We start from the raw sequence: 18,006 nt of genomic DNA, 5'->3' as shown, positions 1-18,006 counted from the left end.
CACAGAATCGGAAACAGGCTCCAGGCTCTGAGCCATCAACCCAGAGCCTGACGCGGGGCTCGAACCCACAGACCGCGAGATCGTGACCTGGCTGAAGTCGGACGCTTAACCGACTGTGCCACCCAGGCGCCCCAAGAGTCAGATGCTCTATTGACTGAGCCAGCCAGGTGCCCTGCCCCTGCCCTGTTGTTTTCAAACTTGGCATTTTTTTTTTTTTTTTACCGTTTATTCTTCTTTGTCAACTAGTCCAGAGCTGTGGGAACCCTGTCTGGATTCTGCCTGGAACTACACTGAACTTACAGATTAATTGGGAGAGAGCTGACATCTCTTTGATATTGTGTCTCCTTCACATGAAATAGCATAGCTCTCCCTTTATTTAGACCTTTTTTTTAAGTCTTTCAACAGAGTTGGCTCATTTTCTCCAAAAGGTTTCGCACAACGCTTGATCTACGTACTCCTGGTGCCTGACATCTGTGCTGCTATCACGAAAGGTGTGTTGGGAGTCACCACCGCCTTTCTCCACGGTAACTCAGAAAGTTGCTGCAGAGGAACATTATTTATTTCTTTTCAGATTTTATTTTTAGGTGCTCTCTACACCCAACGTGGGGCTTGAACTCACAACCCCGAGATCAAGAGCCACATAAGCCGCCGAGAGCCAGCCAGGCACCCCCGTTATTGATTTTTTGTTTTTTTATACTGAGCTTGTGCGAGCAACGGCCTAAAATTTCTTCCCAGCTCTGACAGTTCATGTCTACATTCTCCAGAAACGGGCATCCTGTTCCTTCCTCTCCAGTCTTTACACTTTCAAACTATTTTTCCCATGCTCTTGTGCAGACAGGACTCCCAGTGCACGTTAGGGAGAAGTAACACAGTTGGCATCTCTCTCTTACTTCCAACTTGAAGACGGATGCTCCTGGTGTCTCGCCACCAAGCCGATGGGTTCTGTTCCTCAGGTTAAAGAACATACCTGCATCCCAAATCTGCTAAGTGTGCGTTTGTACACACTGTGGGGGCTGCTGGGAGTTCCGGAAGGAAGGCTTCTCCTGCTTCTGTTAGGGGAACCGTATGGTTCTCTCCCCGTCCCTCGGAGCCGGCCTCGTGTCCCCCACCCTGCCCCAGGGTCACCTGCCTGGACCCCTCTCACCATTGTTCCCATTATTCCAAGCCCCGAACCTGGCAGAGGCACAGCCCTGACTCTTGAAAATCTCCCTAAGATGTTTCCCACCCAGACTGAGTGGCGACAGGGCTGGTGGGCATTCGTAGCCCCCTCAGGAGGGGCGGCCTTTCGAGGGCCCGAGCGCGCGGCCGGGTCTTAGTCTCAGCTCGCCTCGGCGAGGCTTTGTCTGGTCTCCCCGTCCCTGCGCGGGCGTGACGGTGCGGGCTCGGGCAGGAACAAACCCCTGCCCGCCCAGCCGCTGGCTGCAGACCCTGGGTCACAGCTCTGGGTGTCTACGCGGTCTCCTGACCCTAGATGGAGCTCTCTCCCTCTCCCTCTCCCTCCCTCCCTCTCTCCCCTGTCAAAGGAGCTGGAGACAACTCTGGACCCTTCAGCCGCGCTGGGAGCAGGGAAGGTCTCCCAGGCTATGCTCACCGGCCACCTTGCCAACAATTCCTTTCACCCCTTAAACTGCAGCCCCTCCACCTTGATACCACGAGCTTTGAACAAAATGTCAACTTCCCGACCCCCCTCTGGTTCTCGAAAGCCAGCTTCTCGAAACCTGAACCCCTGTGGGCGAGCCCGGCCGGGAAAGTGATGGGCGGCGTAGACCCTGGGGACCCCGGCTCCGACTGTGCACCCGCCCCGTCCCATCCTGAAGCGGCCCCTGCAGCCTGCTCTCCGAGGAGCACACGGCGGTGATGCAGTCCCGAGGCCAGACGTCCCGAGGGACTGTCCTCCAGGCCCCGAGGGCAGGGCAGAACAGAGCCACTGGCAGGACCACAGCCCGCTGGTCCTCCTGCTCAGCGGGACAGCTTGGCGGTCACACGCGGCCACAGGTGCTGCGCAAAACGCAGTCTTTACTCGAAAATGTACGAAGCTGGTGTGTTCAGGTCCCTCCTGACTTGGACAAGTGAACGATTCCACCTCCATCCTCCACACGGTAGCCTTGCTTCAAGCAAGAAGATTCTTGACACATCTCAGCTCCTACTGAAGACCCCGGACGGACCCCCCACCGCGGCAGGACAAGTGTGTCTCCTGGGGGTGGAGGGCAGCGTGGACACCATCTAGGGGGCTTCACTGCGTGACCTTCCTAGGAATATGGCAACTCGGTCCCCAGCACAGAACCTTCCGGAAGAAAGCCCCTCCCGCCTGCTGCTGGGCCACAGGAGAGGAAACCCCCAGCCCTTGACCCGCACAACTGCTCAGAATCAGACAGGAGAGGATCGCCACCCAGAAGCCTGGACGGCAGGCCGTTCCACCGTGTGAGCGCCCGTTGGGGGACGGCTCCCGCCCACCGGTGCGCAGGGAGCCTGGGGACAAGCACGGGAGCACAGGACACAGAGGGCCACGTGTGCCCGGAGCCCCGGAGCTGGAGGGCTCTGGAGCTGGGACGGCGTGGCGTCATGAGATCCAAGCCGAACCTTCTATTTTCAATAGAACTTTCCGCCAAGATCAGCTGCGATTTTCCAGAAACCCCGTGGACCCCCACTCACTTCACTAGTGGGTGACTAATCTTTCCACTCACACACCCGTATCAGAGCGCGTGCGACACGGACACACGCAAGCAGGGCACGTCCATCCCCAAGGTGTGGCAGCAAAGCCTAGCGCCCTGGGGAAGGGGGCTCACGCCGTGCCCACTCCACCTCCTGTGGGGGAGGGGCGGGTCACACCCCCCACCCGCACCTGCCCTCCAGGGACATGCCCTGAGTGTTGGCTGCTTCTAGAACCCGTGAGCTCCAGCCCCCCCACCTCCCCACACGCAGCCTGCACCCTGACCGAGAACCCACAAGGACGCACTCACCAGCACCACCGAGTGGCCCCCAAGTCACCGGGTCGGCCCTGGTCAATGACCGGAGCGTGGCTGGGGCTGCAGGAGCGCAGGTCCCCACCTCCCGCGCCCCTCTGGCTGGGTCGTCCCTGGAGCCCCTCCCTGCCGTGCGCCCCAGTGCGCAGGGTGACACGGCCCATTGTGCCCGGTGCTAATTAGCGTGTTTCGTCCAGAGCCACAGCGAAGAATGCCGCATTCATGCTGAGGGGCGGAGTGGGCCACTGTCCCTGGCTCCCCTTTCATGAGGGTCAAAAACACAGGACACAGCTGTCCTTGTTCCAGCCCCAGCCCAAGGGCCCGCTGAGGAAGAGCGGGAGGCAGACAGCACACACTCCTCTTGCCCGGACAGCTGACTGCCAGCTCAACGCGGGGTGCTGGGTGCCTGCGCCCTCGTCCCCGCAGCCCTGACGTGACCCCGCAGCGCAGAGGCCGGCTGTTGCGGCCGTCCCGCCCACGTCCTTCAGTCCACCCCTCCTCCAGCGCCGCTCCGGTGGGATCCCACCCAGGGTGTGCGGGGCAGGGACCAGCGGCCGACACAGCCCTCCTGTGGGCCTTCCCTCCGCCCCCCTCGCCTGGCCTGCCCCTCCCACCCCCCCTCCTATTCCCCGGGACCCCTTCCTAAAACACACGCCCCACACACAGGCCATTTTCTCAGGTCTGTCTCGGGGAGGAAGGACTCCAGGGGACTAGACATGCCCACAGTGGCTGCGGAGAGCTGCCTCTGGGAGGGGCGGCACCAGGGAGGGGTCTGTCACCAGGGAGGAGTGTCACCAAGGTGGGGTCTGTTCCCCAGGGAAGGGTGTGGCACCAGGGAGGGGTCTGGCCCCAGGGAGGGGTCTGTCACCAGGGAGGATTTGTCACCAAGAAGCTGGGTGCGGCACCCACAATGGCGGTGGAGCAGGAGGGGGGGGAGGGGGGGTCACCGTCAAGGTCACACGGTGCAGCCGGTGGGTGGTGGACTTGTGTCACGGCATGGTGGCCTTGCACACAGAGGATGGCAGCTAGACCTGCCCAACTGTCAACCTCAGGCGGGGAGACCCCGGGGGCAGCGGGAAAGGAGCCCCTGTGCCCACTGAGCACGGGGTCTAGGAACCAGCTGCAAACACAAACTCCACCAGGAAGATTGTGCGCGGCCTTTGCGGGTCTCTGGTGCTGAAGCGAGGGCCTGGGAGGAGGAGACGGGGTGTCCGGGTGTCACTCTGGGCTTGGAGAGGCCATGTCCCCCGCCCCCACAGCCGCCTTTGTCACCTAAGGAAACTAAACACCCCACGGTGGCGGAGGCACCCAGAACACGCGCGGCGTGGTGTGGAAACCGGAGGGCTGTGTCCGCGGCAAAGCCCTGGGGCGGCCGGTGGCGGGACAGGAGCCGAAGGCATCCCCTCTGTTCAAAGGCAGCCAACGGCGGGGCGCAGGGAAGGGGAACCTCACAGAGCAGCTCACGGAGAGCACCCGTCGGCAGAACCGTCTGGGGCCGGATCCGCGGGTCCTAAAAGGGGGCCCTTTGTTCTTCAAGAGTGCACAGCGCTGCCTCTCCTGGTGACGGGGACGGGGGTGTCCACACGTGCATGGGAGCAGAGCAGGAAGGGCGCAGGAGCTCTGGGGAACCCGCTCTTCCCAAAGCCCCATGGACTCTAGAGGGGGGGCCCCTTCCCAGGCGGCGAGGCCTGCTATTGGGGGGGGGGTCTCCCGGGGGCAGTCGGGGCTCCAGGCATTAGTGTTTCAAAGGCTTTCTCTGCAACCATCGGAGAGGAGGCCGTGTTCACAGGGCGATGAAGAAACTGGCGCCCACAGGGCGGGCAGGGGTGTGGCCAGGACAGTGTCCTGCGGCCGCCTCAGCCCTCACCGGGCCTCACAGCCCCACGCGAGCAGCACCCCTACCTCTCAGGGAGAAGCTTGGGCTCGGAGAGGTGAGTGGAGTCCCGCCAGGAGCGAGGAGGCCACACTGGAGTCAGATTTCCAGCTCTCGAGCCAGACTTTTGGAAGACAGGCCCCGGGTGGCCACTGGCAAGCTGGCCGGGGGGACAAGGGATCACCAGCAGCACCTCACAGAAAACACAGGCTCGAGTGACGTGCGGTGGCAGGGAGGGAAAGGGCCCTGCAGTCCCGCCGCGGCTGCCTGAATGAGAAGGGGGGTGTCAGAGGGCTGGGATGCCCCCGGGGGAGAAGGCCAATTACTGGGTCCTTCAGCCCAGGGGTCTCACACTACACGGGCTGTTGACCCGCTTGCAGAGAGGAAGGCAGCCGCTCATTAACCTCCTGCTGACCAGCTTCCCAAGTTCAGACAGAATTCGAGATGGAAAAAAAAGTCAGGGAGTGAGAGTGAGCATTAATTAAAGCCACGGCACCGGCCGCTCGGGCCCCACGAGCTGCTTTGCAGGCCGCTGACTCTCCCCCGGCTTCCCGGCAGTCTTCCTTCCCAATTTGGTCTCTCCGTGGCCTACAGGCTTTTTGGCAAGGCCTGCTTTGCTTTAATTTCCTCCCAAATGTTGGCGGAAAAGAGATGCTAAATTTTAATTGATTCACGACGTTTCTCAAAGCAATTACTCTGAGTGGTGGTTCTCAAGACAAGTTAGCGACCTAGGCCGGTGGCCCAAGTGACACAGCCGCGTCCACTGCGCACGACACTTTGGTCCTTGCTAACCCGCTCCCACTGGAGAAGGAATCTGCTCCCAACCCCCGCGCCCCGCCCGCCCCACACCTGCCTGCCCCAATCAGGACACAGTTCGTTTGCTCCCACATCTGCCGACGCTCCTAACCTCGGCAGAGCCTTCCAAGTGAGTGACTTGAGAGACGTCAATCCAGAAGTTATTTGCTCAGCTTGTCCACCGAGGGAGCTACGTGGTGGCTCTCCCACACGCACACCACCATTTCTAAAATTCTTGGGAGACAGAAGTTGTTGGGAGAAAGAGAAGGGGGGCCGGGCCTTTCCCAGGCTCGCTCCTTACCCTAAGCGAAGCTTCCCTAGCCCGCTGGTGTCTCCAAGCCACGGTCGACACGTCCGTAGGCACTGGGCTTAGAAATCGTTTCGTGATGTGGGTTCCTCCTTCCACATCCTCCTCCAAGTTCGCAGAGTGAGGCTCCCTGGTCCCCCTGGGTCGTTCCAAAAGTGAACTTGAAACCCCAACAATATGACCTTGAGCTTACAGTCTTGCTTTCCGTGGCTTTTTGCTAACGGATCCACCTGGACAGAAGCCAACACCTGCAGACCCTCCTTGATTCTCCACGGGGGCAGAGGAATTCCAGAACTCTTTCCCAGGGAGTGGTGGGCTAGGCTGCGTCAGAACTAACTCACCTTCCTCCTAAGACAGCAAAATGCTGAGGGGACAAATCCCAGATGCCCCCCCCCCCCCAACCGAGAGAGAAGTGCCTCACTGAAGGACTCAAAGCAGCTTTTGCCTAAGAAGTCGGCCCGCACCCTGCCCTTGGACCCCCGCTCCTTAGCCTCTTGTGGTGAAAGAGGCAGGAGAGACCCCTGGTACCTGCTCCAGTGGGGCCTTTTGCTGGTCGCCCGCCCCACAGTGGAGCCCCTGGGGGACGTGCTAGAACATGTCCACCCACACCGCAGCCTGACTCCAAGGGGCTGTGGGAAGACGGCCACGGTCGCAGCAGGGAGTCCCCACACCGAGAAGGGGTGACCACAGATGGTCCTTGCACAGAAGATGGTCTGAGTGGCATCCAGGGCTCCAGGTCCGGCTGGGTCTGATATGGTCCCTACCGGGTGCCCCAGCCGCCTGGCAAGGGCAGACGTGACCCTCCCTAGAGAAGGGCGCGTTCGTCCAAGGTCTCAGGGAAACCCCACGAGCAAATGTTTGAGGACAGTGACAAACACGCAGCTAAGGGAGCCAGGAAACCAGGAAGCAAGGCAAATGAGCGAGAACCAGGTTCAAAGAAACAGGACCTTCAGGCATTGCATTTAACCAGCATGGGTCACAAAAGAACAAGTCTCCCTGCTTTTTAAATAGACCGTATTTTTTTTAGAGCAGATTTAGATTCACAGCAAAACTGAGCAAACAGCAGAACTCCCGTACACGCCTGCACAGAACCCTCCTGGTTTATTTAAGGAAATAAGTTGCAAGCTTGAAAATAACTTCAGGGAGTAGAAAACTGCAAGGAGGGACACGCCAAAGCTGAATAAGAAGAGAGGACTTTGTAAAAACAAATATAGTAACTGAAATCAGACCCCTGGTGGACGCTCGCGGTGGCAGATCGGGCAGCAAAACTGCGAAGGGGGGGGACAATTCGGAAGAGATTGCCTAGCAGTGAGCACAAAGACGCAAAAAAGAGAACGCACAGAGGAGGGGTACAGAGAGAACGAGAAGCTCTCCCGGAAGGAAAAATGAGGGGGAAAAACTTAGAAGCAGAATTTGAGGACGTGGCGAACAGGATTCTCAGGGTTTGACGAAAGAAAACGTCGAGACGCAAAGTAAGCCCAAATCTAGGCGCATCGTAATGACACTTGAGGGGAAAAAACAGCAAAGACGACAGAAACGGAGACAATCTGCCCGAGGAACCGAGCTCGGGTCGGAAGGCAGGAGGGCGGCGCGGACTTCTCATCGGCGCGATGGGGGCCGGAGGACGGCGGAATAACGCGCTAACCGTGCCTTAAGAGTACCTGCCGAGCAAGAAGTCTGTCCCCCGTGAAAATAGTTTCACCCTCATCCTTGAAAGAGAGACCTTTTCAGACAAAAAAGGGGAAATAAAGGAACCTCCACGGGGTGTGCCTCGGGCGGGAGCGTGATTCCAAACGGACAGTCCAAGAGGCAAGAAGAGAGGGAGAAAGACAGAGAGGGAGAACGAGGTGTCACGCGCAACAGGAAGTCTGAAATCAGTGACTGTGAAACACTGACAATTTCTCGTGGTGTTATGAGAGAAACAGGACGGAAACAAGATGCCAACAACACAAACATAAAACTCCAAACAAGGATGAGCCCGGTTAATTCTCAAGCTCCTTTTTCTTCTCTGGGGAAGATTTGGGTTCGCTTTACCTTCAGTAAGATGATTTTGCTGCTACTTTTATGATAATCATGAAAATAACAGAAAACACACTCTGCGAAATTTAGAGGGAAGGGGGGAAACCCCTCAATCGGTGCAAAATGAGGCAAGAAAGGGGGAGGAGAAGGGTCACAAACAGAATAACACAAAATAAAACACAGTTCAACCCCAAATACACCCCCAAAACCATCAGGCGGAAATTTAAAAACGTGCTTCTCAGGTGGAGGCAGAATGGCAGGGACGATGCCATCATTCCAAGCACCCCCCCCCCCATTTCCTCTCAACATGGAAATGGAACAGTCAGTGCAAGAAAGCACAGGAAACATCAAAAACATTTTCCACACAGCAAGGTGACGAAACACCGTCCTCCTGCCCGCTGATGGTGTTAACCAACTGCCCCAACACTTACTGGCTTAGAACACGTGTTTTATTCTGCTCGGGGGCAGGAGGGTCGGGACTTGGGGGAAAGCTTAGCTGCGAGGCTCCCTGCCGACCCCCGTGCTGTCAGGTGCAGCTGCGGGGCTGGGCTCCACCCCAGGATGGGGAGTCGGCACGGGCGGGGGTGGTGGGAGCTCAGGTGTCCTCTCCAGGGAGGTGGCCGTGTCCCCAGAGTGCACACCCCAACAGTGGTCTCTCCGAGGGGTCTCTACAGAGGCTTCCTACCAGTCATCCGGGAGCCCCGGGCATCGCCACCGAGAAGAGGGGGAGGGGGGCTCTGCCTGGACCGGGGGACCGAGCGTAGGCACCCCAGCAATGCCCACACAGTGAGGGCCTTGGACCCGCTCCTCGTCCGTCAGAGCCCAGGGGTTGCTAACAAGTGCTTTACTCGAAAACAGGGTCTCCACTCAAGGCGGAGCCTCGGCCAGACAAGCTGATCTTGTCAGGAGAGAGATGCTTTGCAATCTTTCAAGGAACACAGAGGAAAGTAACGAAACAGCAAAGCTAAGCGGTAAGTCACAACACGCGGGGCCCTGCGGAGGGGACTTAGTGGCCTACAGCCCATTACAGAGTCCCGTTTGTTTCCTTTTGGTCTGGAAATCCCTTTTGTAATGATCGAGTCAAAGACACGCTGGAAAACACACAGAGCCATTTCAGAGTAGAGCTATTTCTGATAGAGACCAAACAGAGAACAAGCTGCCACCCGGGGATGACCACGCGCCTGCAGGAAAGGAAGGGGGACGGCTGTTCGGTGACAGGAAGGGACCGAGGCGCAGTACTGAGAAAAAGTGGAGCAGGGTCCTGGTCGGCTGCATTTCGCCTAAGACGGGAGAGGGCATGTGGACACACAAATGCATTTGCTGAACCTATTTTTAAAGGGAAATAGGAACTAAAAAACTACCTTAAAAATACTGCCACTGAGAGGGTCGCCTGGGGGGCTCAGTCGGTTAAGTGTCCAACGCTTGATCTCGGCTCAGGTCGTGATCTCCCGGTTCGTGGGTTCGAACCCCGAGTCAGGTTCTGTGCTGACGGCACAGAACCTGCTTGGGATTCTCTCTCTCCCTCTCTCCCTCTCTCCCTCTCTCCCTCTCTCCCTGCCCCTTTCCTGCTCATGTTTGCACACACTTACTCTCTCTCTCTCTCAAAATAAACAGGAAAACTTAAAAAAATAAAAGGAAAAGGAAAAATAAAGAAACAAAATATCAGAAAACGATGATACATTTCTCTTAGAATTTCTTCTAGGTTTGTCCTCTGAAAACCTGGAAAAAGATGACCGGCTCAACAGCCACGGGCTCCCCCCGCACTCGGCTCTGACACTCAGCTCTGTGGGGCTTTCCCACCGACAAGAGCCGGGGCTCCGGGGGATGCTCAGGATGCGGGCAAGGCGGGCACCTGGGATCCGAACACGAGGCCGCGATGCAAGACTGCTGGGCTCCGCTCAGGAAGACACAGGAGAAAACGTGGGACCACGGGGCCGTCGGGGGGGAGGTCGGCAAGGGTCCGGACGAGACGCAGGGAACAATAACCACAAAGGAAGAAACGGATACATCAGACTTTGTCAAAATTTAAAACTTCCTACGACAAGGAAGAGGCAAGGAAGTCGTGTCTCACGCAGAACTGGGACCTACCATTCGAGAAGACAAACCAGTGAAAGAGGCAAAAGATGTGAACCCGCTTCACGTGCTGGCCGCCAACAAGCGCGAACACAGCGACTCCGTGTCAGTCTTTAGGGAAACGGAAACGGAAACGGACTAAGACTCAGATCAAACGACAGACGCGGCCAGGACGGGAGCAACCGGGACTCTCGCACCAAATGCGTGGCCGTTTTGGGGGAATGTTCTGGTGGCCACTCATAAAATAATTCGTACACCTTCCCGACGATGCCCTCGGTCCGCTCCCAGGAACCTCCTCACAGGACGAAAAGGCGCGTCCACGAAAAGATGTATTAAAAAAAGGTCCCACGTAGAAAATCCTGTAGGCTGTGTTATGGGAACGAATTTCCCCCAAATCTCCTCCCTAAACTACACAAATAATTCACATCAAACGTTCTTTGCAAAGCCACGTGCTTGACATTGCGTGAACACAGAGTGTCCCCAAACCGTGAGGTCACCGCGAGTAAAAAGGGAAAAGCCAACCGATCCCAGCACCACCGACCCTCACGCTTGTGCCCGGCCGCGGGGAAATGGGACGGTGTGGCTGGAGGGGTCGGGGACACGGGGTCAGGGGGAGACACCTCCCCGTGTGGGCACCACGGAGTCCGGCCAGTGGCGGGGAGGGGCTGGCAGGCCCTGCACCTGACCCGAGCCTGACCCTGACTCCGACCCCGACCCCAACCCCGAGCAGGGTGGCCCCAGTGACCAAGAGAAAGCCGGCTGAGCTCTTGAAAGTGACGAACTCACTGAACAGAGGCCAGCGTGTCATGAAGGACACATGTGGTCTAAGAGGTCAGCCTTCCAAACACAGAGCTTCTGGGTAGAAAAAAGGCAAAAAGAGAAACTCTTAATCAAGCCGAGAAGGAGAAAAGAAGAAAAAAGGAGAAGTGTAGGGTCTTTCAGGCCAAGACCCTCTCCTCAAAACAACCCCCTGAAGCGTGGGGACTTCGCCAGGCTGGCGGGAAAGGGGGCCGTTAGGTTAGGGATCTTGTAAAATCCCCCAAACACCCGATGTCATAAACACGAATACAAGTCAAGTCCGCAGATGCCCCGTGCAGAAAATCAGGAACGAAATTTTACACAAGAGTTGATGCCAAGTCTCTCTCGTTCAAAAGCAGCCACGAAGCAGAAGAAACCTGTTAAAGCCACACAGAATTATGCCCTGGAGGGCACGGACAGCCACCCTGAGTTAGAAATCCAAACGCTAAAATGGATCAGAAATGAGGATAAGTGAAAACTTGACTGAACTCAGAAGAAAATACAAGAAAGACCCGAATTATCTCAGCAATGAGCGCTCATGAAGCATTCGGGGCCCATAAGAGCAGGGACCGCGGTGCTGGGCTGGGGTCGTGCTCTTGAGATGGGGACGTGCTTGCGGGATGGGGACCTGCTCCCGGGATGGGGTCATGCTCTTGGGACAGGGACGTGCTCGTGGGACAGGGACATGCTTCTGGGCCGCGGTTGTGCTCCTGGGCTGGGGACATGCTCTCTGGATGGGGACGTGCTCGCGGGATGGGGTTATGCTCTTGGGACAGGGACGTGCTCCTGGGCCGCGGTCGTGCTCCTCTGGGCCGGGGTCGTGCTCCTGGGCTGGGGTGGTGCTCTTGGAACAGAGACGTGCTCCTGGGCCAGGGTCGTGCTCCTGGGATGCAGTCGTGCTCCTCTGGGCCGGGGTTGTGCTCCTGGGCCGGGGTCGTGCTGTTGGGACGGGGATGTGCTCCTGGGCTGGGGTTGTGCTCCCCTGGGCCAGGGTCGTACTCCTGGGCTGGGGACATGCTCGCGGGATGGGGTCATGCTCCGGGATGGGGACGTGCTCACAGGACAGGGTCATGCTCCCGGGCTGGGGTCGTGCTCTTGGGACGGGGATGTGCTTCTGGGACAGGGTCATGTTCTCGGGATGGGGACATGCTTGGGGGATGGGGACGTGCTCCTGGGCTGGGATCGTGCTCCGCGGGCCTCCTATTCAGAGCTATGATTCAGGGAGACCTTCCTCGCACAGAAAGAGACCTGATCTGCACATTTCAAGGGGCTCACTGGGGAACCCTGAGACGCACCCAGCAAAACATTTGGATTTCAAAACTAAGGTAAAATCCTCAAAGCCTGCAGGCAAAAAGATCAGTTACCTTCCAGAGTCAAAAGAATGAGACGGGTCAGACTTTTAAACCAACACAGAAGCAAGGAAACAATGGAAACATTAAGAAAAAAATCAATGAAAGAAACCATGAACGAAGGATTTCAGAACCAGCCAAGTCCAGAACATCCGTGGTTCCAGAAAGTAAGAAAGTGCTAAATAACAATGATAATTTAATCAAAATCTCACGGAACAGACAAGATGGGGCGTGTGGAAGGAACACAGGTGCTCCTAGGCCACCAGCTGGAGCCGTCTGGTAAACCAGCCTGCCCTGTGGCTGCGGGACGCTGACCCAGGGGACGAGACGGTCGTCCGCGTGTCCGCACCCAAACGAAAATCATTGTGTAAAGAACGAGGAGAAGGCGCGGCTTTTCCCGAAAGGAACGTTTCAACCAGCCACGTGAGCCGAGGCTGGAGCTCCAGGGCCCCCAGCGGCAACGGCACGGTGACGACTGTCAGGCACAGACACGCGGAGGAGGCGAGGCTAGCAAGGGGGGATTTAAGAAGCAGGGTCCGCACGCCTCGAGGTATCTCCCCAGGATACCGCCCGGCCACGGCGGAGAAACCGCGGCCCCCGGACACCCAGGCCAAACTCACCGCGAGCGGGAGACAGACACGGACAACTCGGATGCAGGACACGGAGGAGAGGACGCCTGCGCGGCCGCGGGCTCCTTGCCAAAGACACATAACCGTGTTCCGATCATGAGAAAAACTCCGATTCTGGGTATTTTTACAACGTCGCTCCTCAGTAGCCTGCGGAAGCATCGACTTCGGAAGAGGACAGGCAAGACTGAGGACTTGTCACCGGCTGGAGGAGACCAGGCAGACGCAACACCCACACGCAACGTGGGGTCTGGGGTGGGACCCCAGGGCAGAAGAGGGACGTTGGTGGGTAGGGAGGTCTGAATAAGGTCCGTACTGCGGCACCACTATCGACGTCCCGGTTTTGGTGACGCAGGATGGTTGCGGAAGACGTCGACGCTAGGGAAACCGGATGAGGGGTAAACGGGGCCGCGTGCCATTTTTGCAGTTTTCCTGTAGGTCTGGAACTAGTTTAACATAAAGCTTTTAAGAAATAAGCACGTAAAAAGATACTTAATATCACTAATGGGAAACGCAAATCGAAACTTCAACGAGACACCGCCTCACCTCTCTCTCTCTGTCTCTCTCTCTCTCTCTCTCTCTCTCCATATATAAATGAAAAAGAAAACCAGGTGTTGGCGAGGATGTGGAGAAGTCGAGACCCTCGTGCGCTGTTGGCGGGAACGCAAACCAGTGCAGCCGCCGTGGAGAACGGTACGCAGGTTCCTTCAAATGTAAACACAGAATTGCCACGTGGTCCGGCCATCCCACTTCTGGGTGTGCACCCAAAAGAACAGAAAGCAGGGCCTCGAAGAAATACTTGTACACGCGGGTGCATGGCTGTGTTACCCACAGTACCTAAAACCTGGAAGCAATCCAAGCGTCCACCGACGGTGAACAAAATGTGGTCCACGCACACAATGGGATATTATCCAGCCTTGACCAGGAGAGAAATCCGGCCACGTGCCACAACGTGGATGAGCCATGAGGACGTTGTTCTCAGTGAAACAAGCCAGTCGCGAAAGGACAAACACCGTCTGACTCCACTTACGTGAGGTCCCCAGAGGAACCTAGAGGAGTCACACTCGTGGGGACAGAAAGCAGAAGGGTGAGTGCAGGGTCGGGGGAGGGGGACGGGGGGTTACTATTTCATCAGACAGAGTTCAGTTCTGCAAGGTGACAAAGTTCTGGAGATGGACGGTGGTGACCCCTACAGCAAGGCGAGTGTGCTTAACGCCCCTGAACGCACCCTTGAACGTGGCTGAGATGGTCAATTTTATGTGATGTGTATTTTACCACGATTTATAAAAATGAAACAGAAGAGGGGTGCACGGGTGGCTCAGGCCGTGATCCCAGGGTTGTGGGATCAAGCCCTGCTTCGAACTCTGTGCTGAGCATGGAGTTTGCTTAAGAGTCCGTCTCCCTCTCTCTCTCTGTGCCCCTCTCCCCCACTCGCTCACTCTCTTAAAAAAAAAAAAAAAAGAAAAAAAAGGAACCTTCTGCCTTCTGCTGGCCTCTGGCCGCTCCCCACAGCCTGAGCTCCAGAAACTGAGTGGAGAGAACCTTGGGCCTCCGGATGCTCCCATAAAGATGTGCTTTGGGGCCAAGAGAACCCAGCCCCGTTCTCCTTCTGGAACCATCTGTATCATCCCTGAACTTTCACACCAAGGAGCCCAACCCAGAAAAGCCTGGATTAGAAACCGCAGACCAGCAGACTCCCTGGTTATAACACAAAAGATTCCATACAAAGGGCGTGCGTAACACAGTACAGACTCGAAAACAACCCCAGAAACCCGCAACACACTGATCAGCAGAGGCACAGGCACAGCCACCTTAAGAATAAACGACCAGGGGCGCCTGGGTGGCTCAGTCGGTTAAGCGTCCGACTTTGGCTCAGGTCATGATCTCACGGTCCGGTCCGTGAGTTCGAACCCCGCGTCCGGCTCTGTGCTGACAGCTCAGAGCCCAGAGCCTGCTTCGGATTCTGTGTCTCCCTCTCTCTCTCTGCCCCTCCCCTGTTCATGCTCTGTCTCTCTCTGTCTCAAAAATAAATAAACATTAAAAAAATTAAAAAAAAAAAAAAGAAGAAATGGCCATAAAGCTTCCCAAGAGGAAAGGCCCTTGATAGGACCAACTATGTGAAGCTGGTGAAGCCCGTTTTTGCTAATTATCTCCAATATTGTAATGACCAATGCAAATTTCAGCTGCAGAGGAACTGTCAAACCAGAGAGGACAGAATGGGCGCTCAGCCCCCAGGTCGTTAAAGGGAAGTTAAGCCTGGTGGCAGCCCTCCCCGCCCGACATCCTTCCGCGCTCACGGATGCTGAGGGCCTGGGCTCACTCACCCGGGCAGAGCGCAGAGGGAGGGGACTCTGGGGACACAGCCTGGGCTCACCACGGAGGGGAGGGAGGAGGGCAAGGCATGGCAGGTAGCCTTCAGCGGGAAGTCTGGCCGGGGACAAGGCCTCATCACTCTGCTCCGGACCGTGGCACAGCACCGTCACTGACGACCTGCGGTCCAGGCCGAGCCCGGTGGGAAGCGTGGAGGAGGGGCACGGAGACCCCAGGGGGGAGCAGGGCAGAGACCGGGACACAGGTCTGGGGTGCGATCCGGGGCCCAGGGGAGGGCCCTCATGTGCCAGGACTAAGAGTCACAGATCCTAACTTAGGATCCTTCCCCTTTCCGGGTCTCGGGCTCCTCACTTCTCGATGATTCTTTGCGATACTGTCATTTTGTCCTTTGCAGGTTCCTTGAGGATGTGGCCCCAGCCTGGTTCCCTCCACCCTCCTCGAGGTGGGTCACCGGCATCCTCCAGCCTCTCCCAGGCCTCCTGCCGCCCATCCCTTCTCTCAAAGTCATGCCCACATACCTTAACACACAGAAATCAGAACAGAGCCTGGCATAGAGCAGGCTGTGTAACAGGTGAGGTTTTTTTTATCCTCACTATTTCCTCTTTTTTATAACAGTTTTTTGTTGCTATGCCATCGTTCACAACCTCTTAGATCTTGTATCATGAAAGCAAACTGCTCGTGCTGAAAGCCCAGATCCTGGAACAAGTTGGTCATGATGTCACCAGCCGCCCCTGGGAAAGGCAGACACCGCGCACTGGTTCCTGGGGCCTCAGGCACGTGGGACAGGGTGGCTGCAGGAACACGCCGTGGCCCCGGGCATCTGCACTGACCCCCTGCTACCAGTCCATCCCTTCACCCTCCCCCCGTGGGCCCGGTTCTCAGCGGCCACCGTCAGTACTGATAATAAATGCCAGTCACGCCTGTGTAAATATTTTCAGCACACATGAAGTTCCGAAACAACAGCATGTACGATGCACCAGTCTGCTTGAAAATCCTATTTGGACTTGAAATCATAACTTCATCAGCCCCCAACTGACAGGCACCGCTATAAAAGCTCCTTCTTTCCAACCATAGTCTTTTTGGGAAAAAGCAGGTGTGGTAAGGACTGCTTACTCCCTTCCCCATTAGTGGCCGGGACCCCAACCCGCTGCGGCCAGTTGGTGGTGCTGTTCTGTACCCCACAGAGCAGCCGCTGCCCAGGCGTCCCCTGGATGGGGCGTGAGCGCCACAGCAGGTCCCCAGTGGAGCCCGAGATCGACTGGGCTGGGCCAGGGTTCTTGCTTCTGAAAGCACGTCAGTGTTCTGCCGACCTGTCCCGGAAACGCTTCGAAAGGGGGCATAATACTCCTTGTTACCGAAGTTTACAAGAAGGTAAACAGGTCTGTGAGCCGTTAATGTGGGGGGAGGGGGAGGGGGACACTGCAGACAGCGGCCAAAGCAAGTCTTAACTCAGGGATGCAGATCGGCTTTCAGAAAGGCAGGAAAGGGGCGGGGGGCGTCCCTCCTTCTAATCCTAAACCCCGGCAGACACACCGCCTGGTGCCTTCTCCCCTCCACCCACCCTAAGGCGGGGAGAGAGCCCTCTGCACCCCCCGAAGTGCCCACCAGCTCCCCGCTCCCTCCGTGGCACCCAAGGCAGAGAGGGTGCGTCTGATTTCCGGCTGCCCTGCCAGTGGTCACCCTGGTCCCCGTGTTTGCAGACAACACGCACTCCTTCCTCTGCAGGAAGTGAAGCTGAACCAAAACCTCAGGTGCGGCAGGAAGTCGCTGCCCACAATCCTGCTTCTCCAAGAGACAAGGTCAAAGCGACAGGCCGGAGGGGTTTTCTAGGAAAGGTGTGGAGCCCGAGCCTCCCCTCCGACTCCTGACCCCAGTCGAGCCCTTCACGCTGCGGCTTCCGAGGCTTCGGATACCGTGAGCCTCCGACCGCCCTGCCGCCACCCCCGGAAACAGGAACACGTGAAAGCAAAACACTAGACACCGAGGGGGGTGGGGGCAGCTCAGTCTGCGGTGCGGAAACGCCCAAGTGGCGCGGACCCGGACGAGAGCACCTGCGCGCCGCCCACCCGGGGCCGGCGTCCCTGCCAGCACAGAGGCCTGTGCACCTGCCGCCGGCTCCCGGGAGCTCCCGCGAAATGGGCGCGATTGAGACAGGTGGCCCGCGGGGTCGCCTGGAGAAGCCGAGAGGAGCCTGGCTGCAGACAGGGGCGTCCCGGCCGCGGGCCCCCCGACCAACAGAACGTCACTCTGCCACCTCCCCCCCCCGCCCCCCCCGCCAACCCCGAACCTCCCCCGGGCCACCCCCCCACCTTACCCCCTCCCCCCCCCCCCGCCATCTCCGGACCCCACCCCGGGCCACTCCCGGGCCACCCGCCGGCCGCCCCCGGGGGCGGGGGGGCAGGACGAGCGCGCGGGGCCACCGCCACCCCGCCGCGCAGGGCGCAGGGGCTCCGGGACGCACGGTGCCAGGCGCCGGCGCAGCGCAGAGGCCCGGCGGGGCGGCGGGCGGCGGGCGGGGGGCTGGGGGCGGCCGGCGGCTGCTCACCGAGGCTCCCCGCGGGCGGCGGGCTCCGGGCGGCGTCCGACGGCCCGGCTCGGCCATTGCGGAGGCGCTGCGGCGGGCGGGGGGCGCGCGTCACCGCGGGCGGGCGGGCGGGCGGGCGCCCCAAACCCAGGGCCCTCCCCCGACACTCCCCGCTGCCGCCGCCGGGCGCGGCCCCGCGACACCCCAACCCCACCTCTTTTCCTCCTCTGCCATCTCAGGCTGGCGGGGAGCGGGTTTGCGTCTACGGAAAGCCGGCGACGATGCTGCCGAAAATAACCCGGGTGCTGCGCAGGGCGGAGGGGGGGGGGCGGGCGAGGCCCGCCTCGG

The 18,006-nt window shown here is 58.4% G+C and overlaps 1 protein-coding gene across 25 annotated transcripts in view; it reads right to left on the bottom strand.

Annotated features, from left to right (window-relative positions):
* JAKMIP3 (Janus kinase and microtubule interacting protein 3) overlaps window positions 1–18,006 on the bottom strand; it is a 113,798-nt gene extending 95,792 nt beyond the window's left edge. For all 25 annotated transcript variants that reach the window (XM_023241120.2, XM_023241124.2, XM_023241125.2 and 22 more), the window contains exon 1: window positions 17,873–18,006. The gene's annotated coding sequence lies outside the window, so the exon portion shown is untranslated. The remainder of the gene's footprint in view (window positions 1–17,872) is intronic.

Source organism: Felis catus, chromosome D2 (assembly GCF_018350175.1).
Source record: "Felis catus isolate Fca126 chromosome D2, F.catus_Fca126_mat1.0, whole genome shotgun sequence".
Lineage (NCBI taxonomy): Eukaryota > Metazoa > Chordata > Mammalia > Carnivora > Felidae > Felis > Felis catus.
Note: the sequence above shows the minus strand (reverse complement) of the source record. Positions and strands in the feature narration are given on the sequence as shown.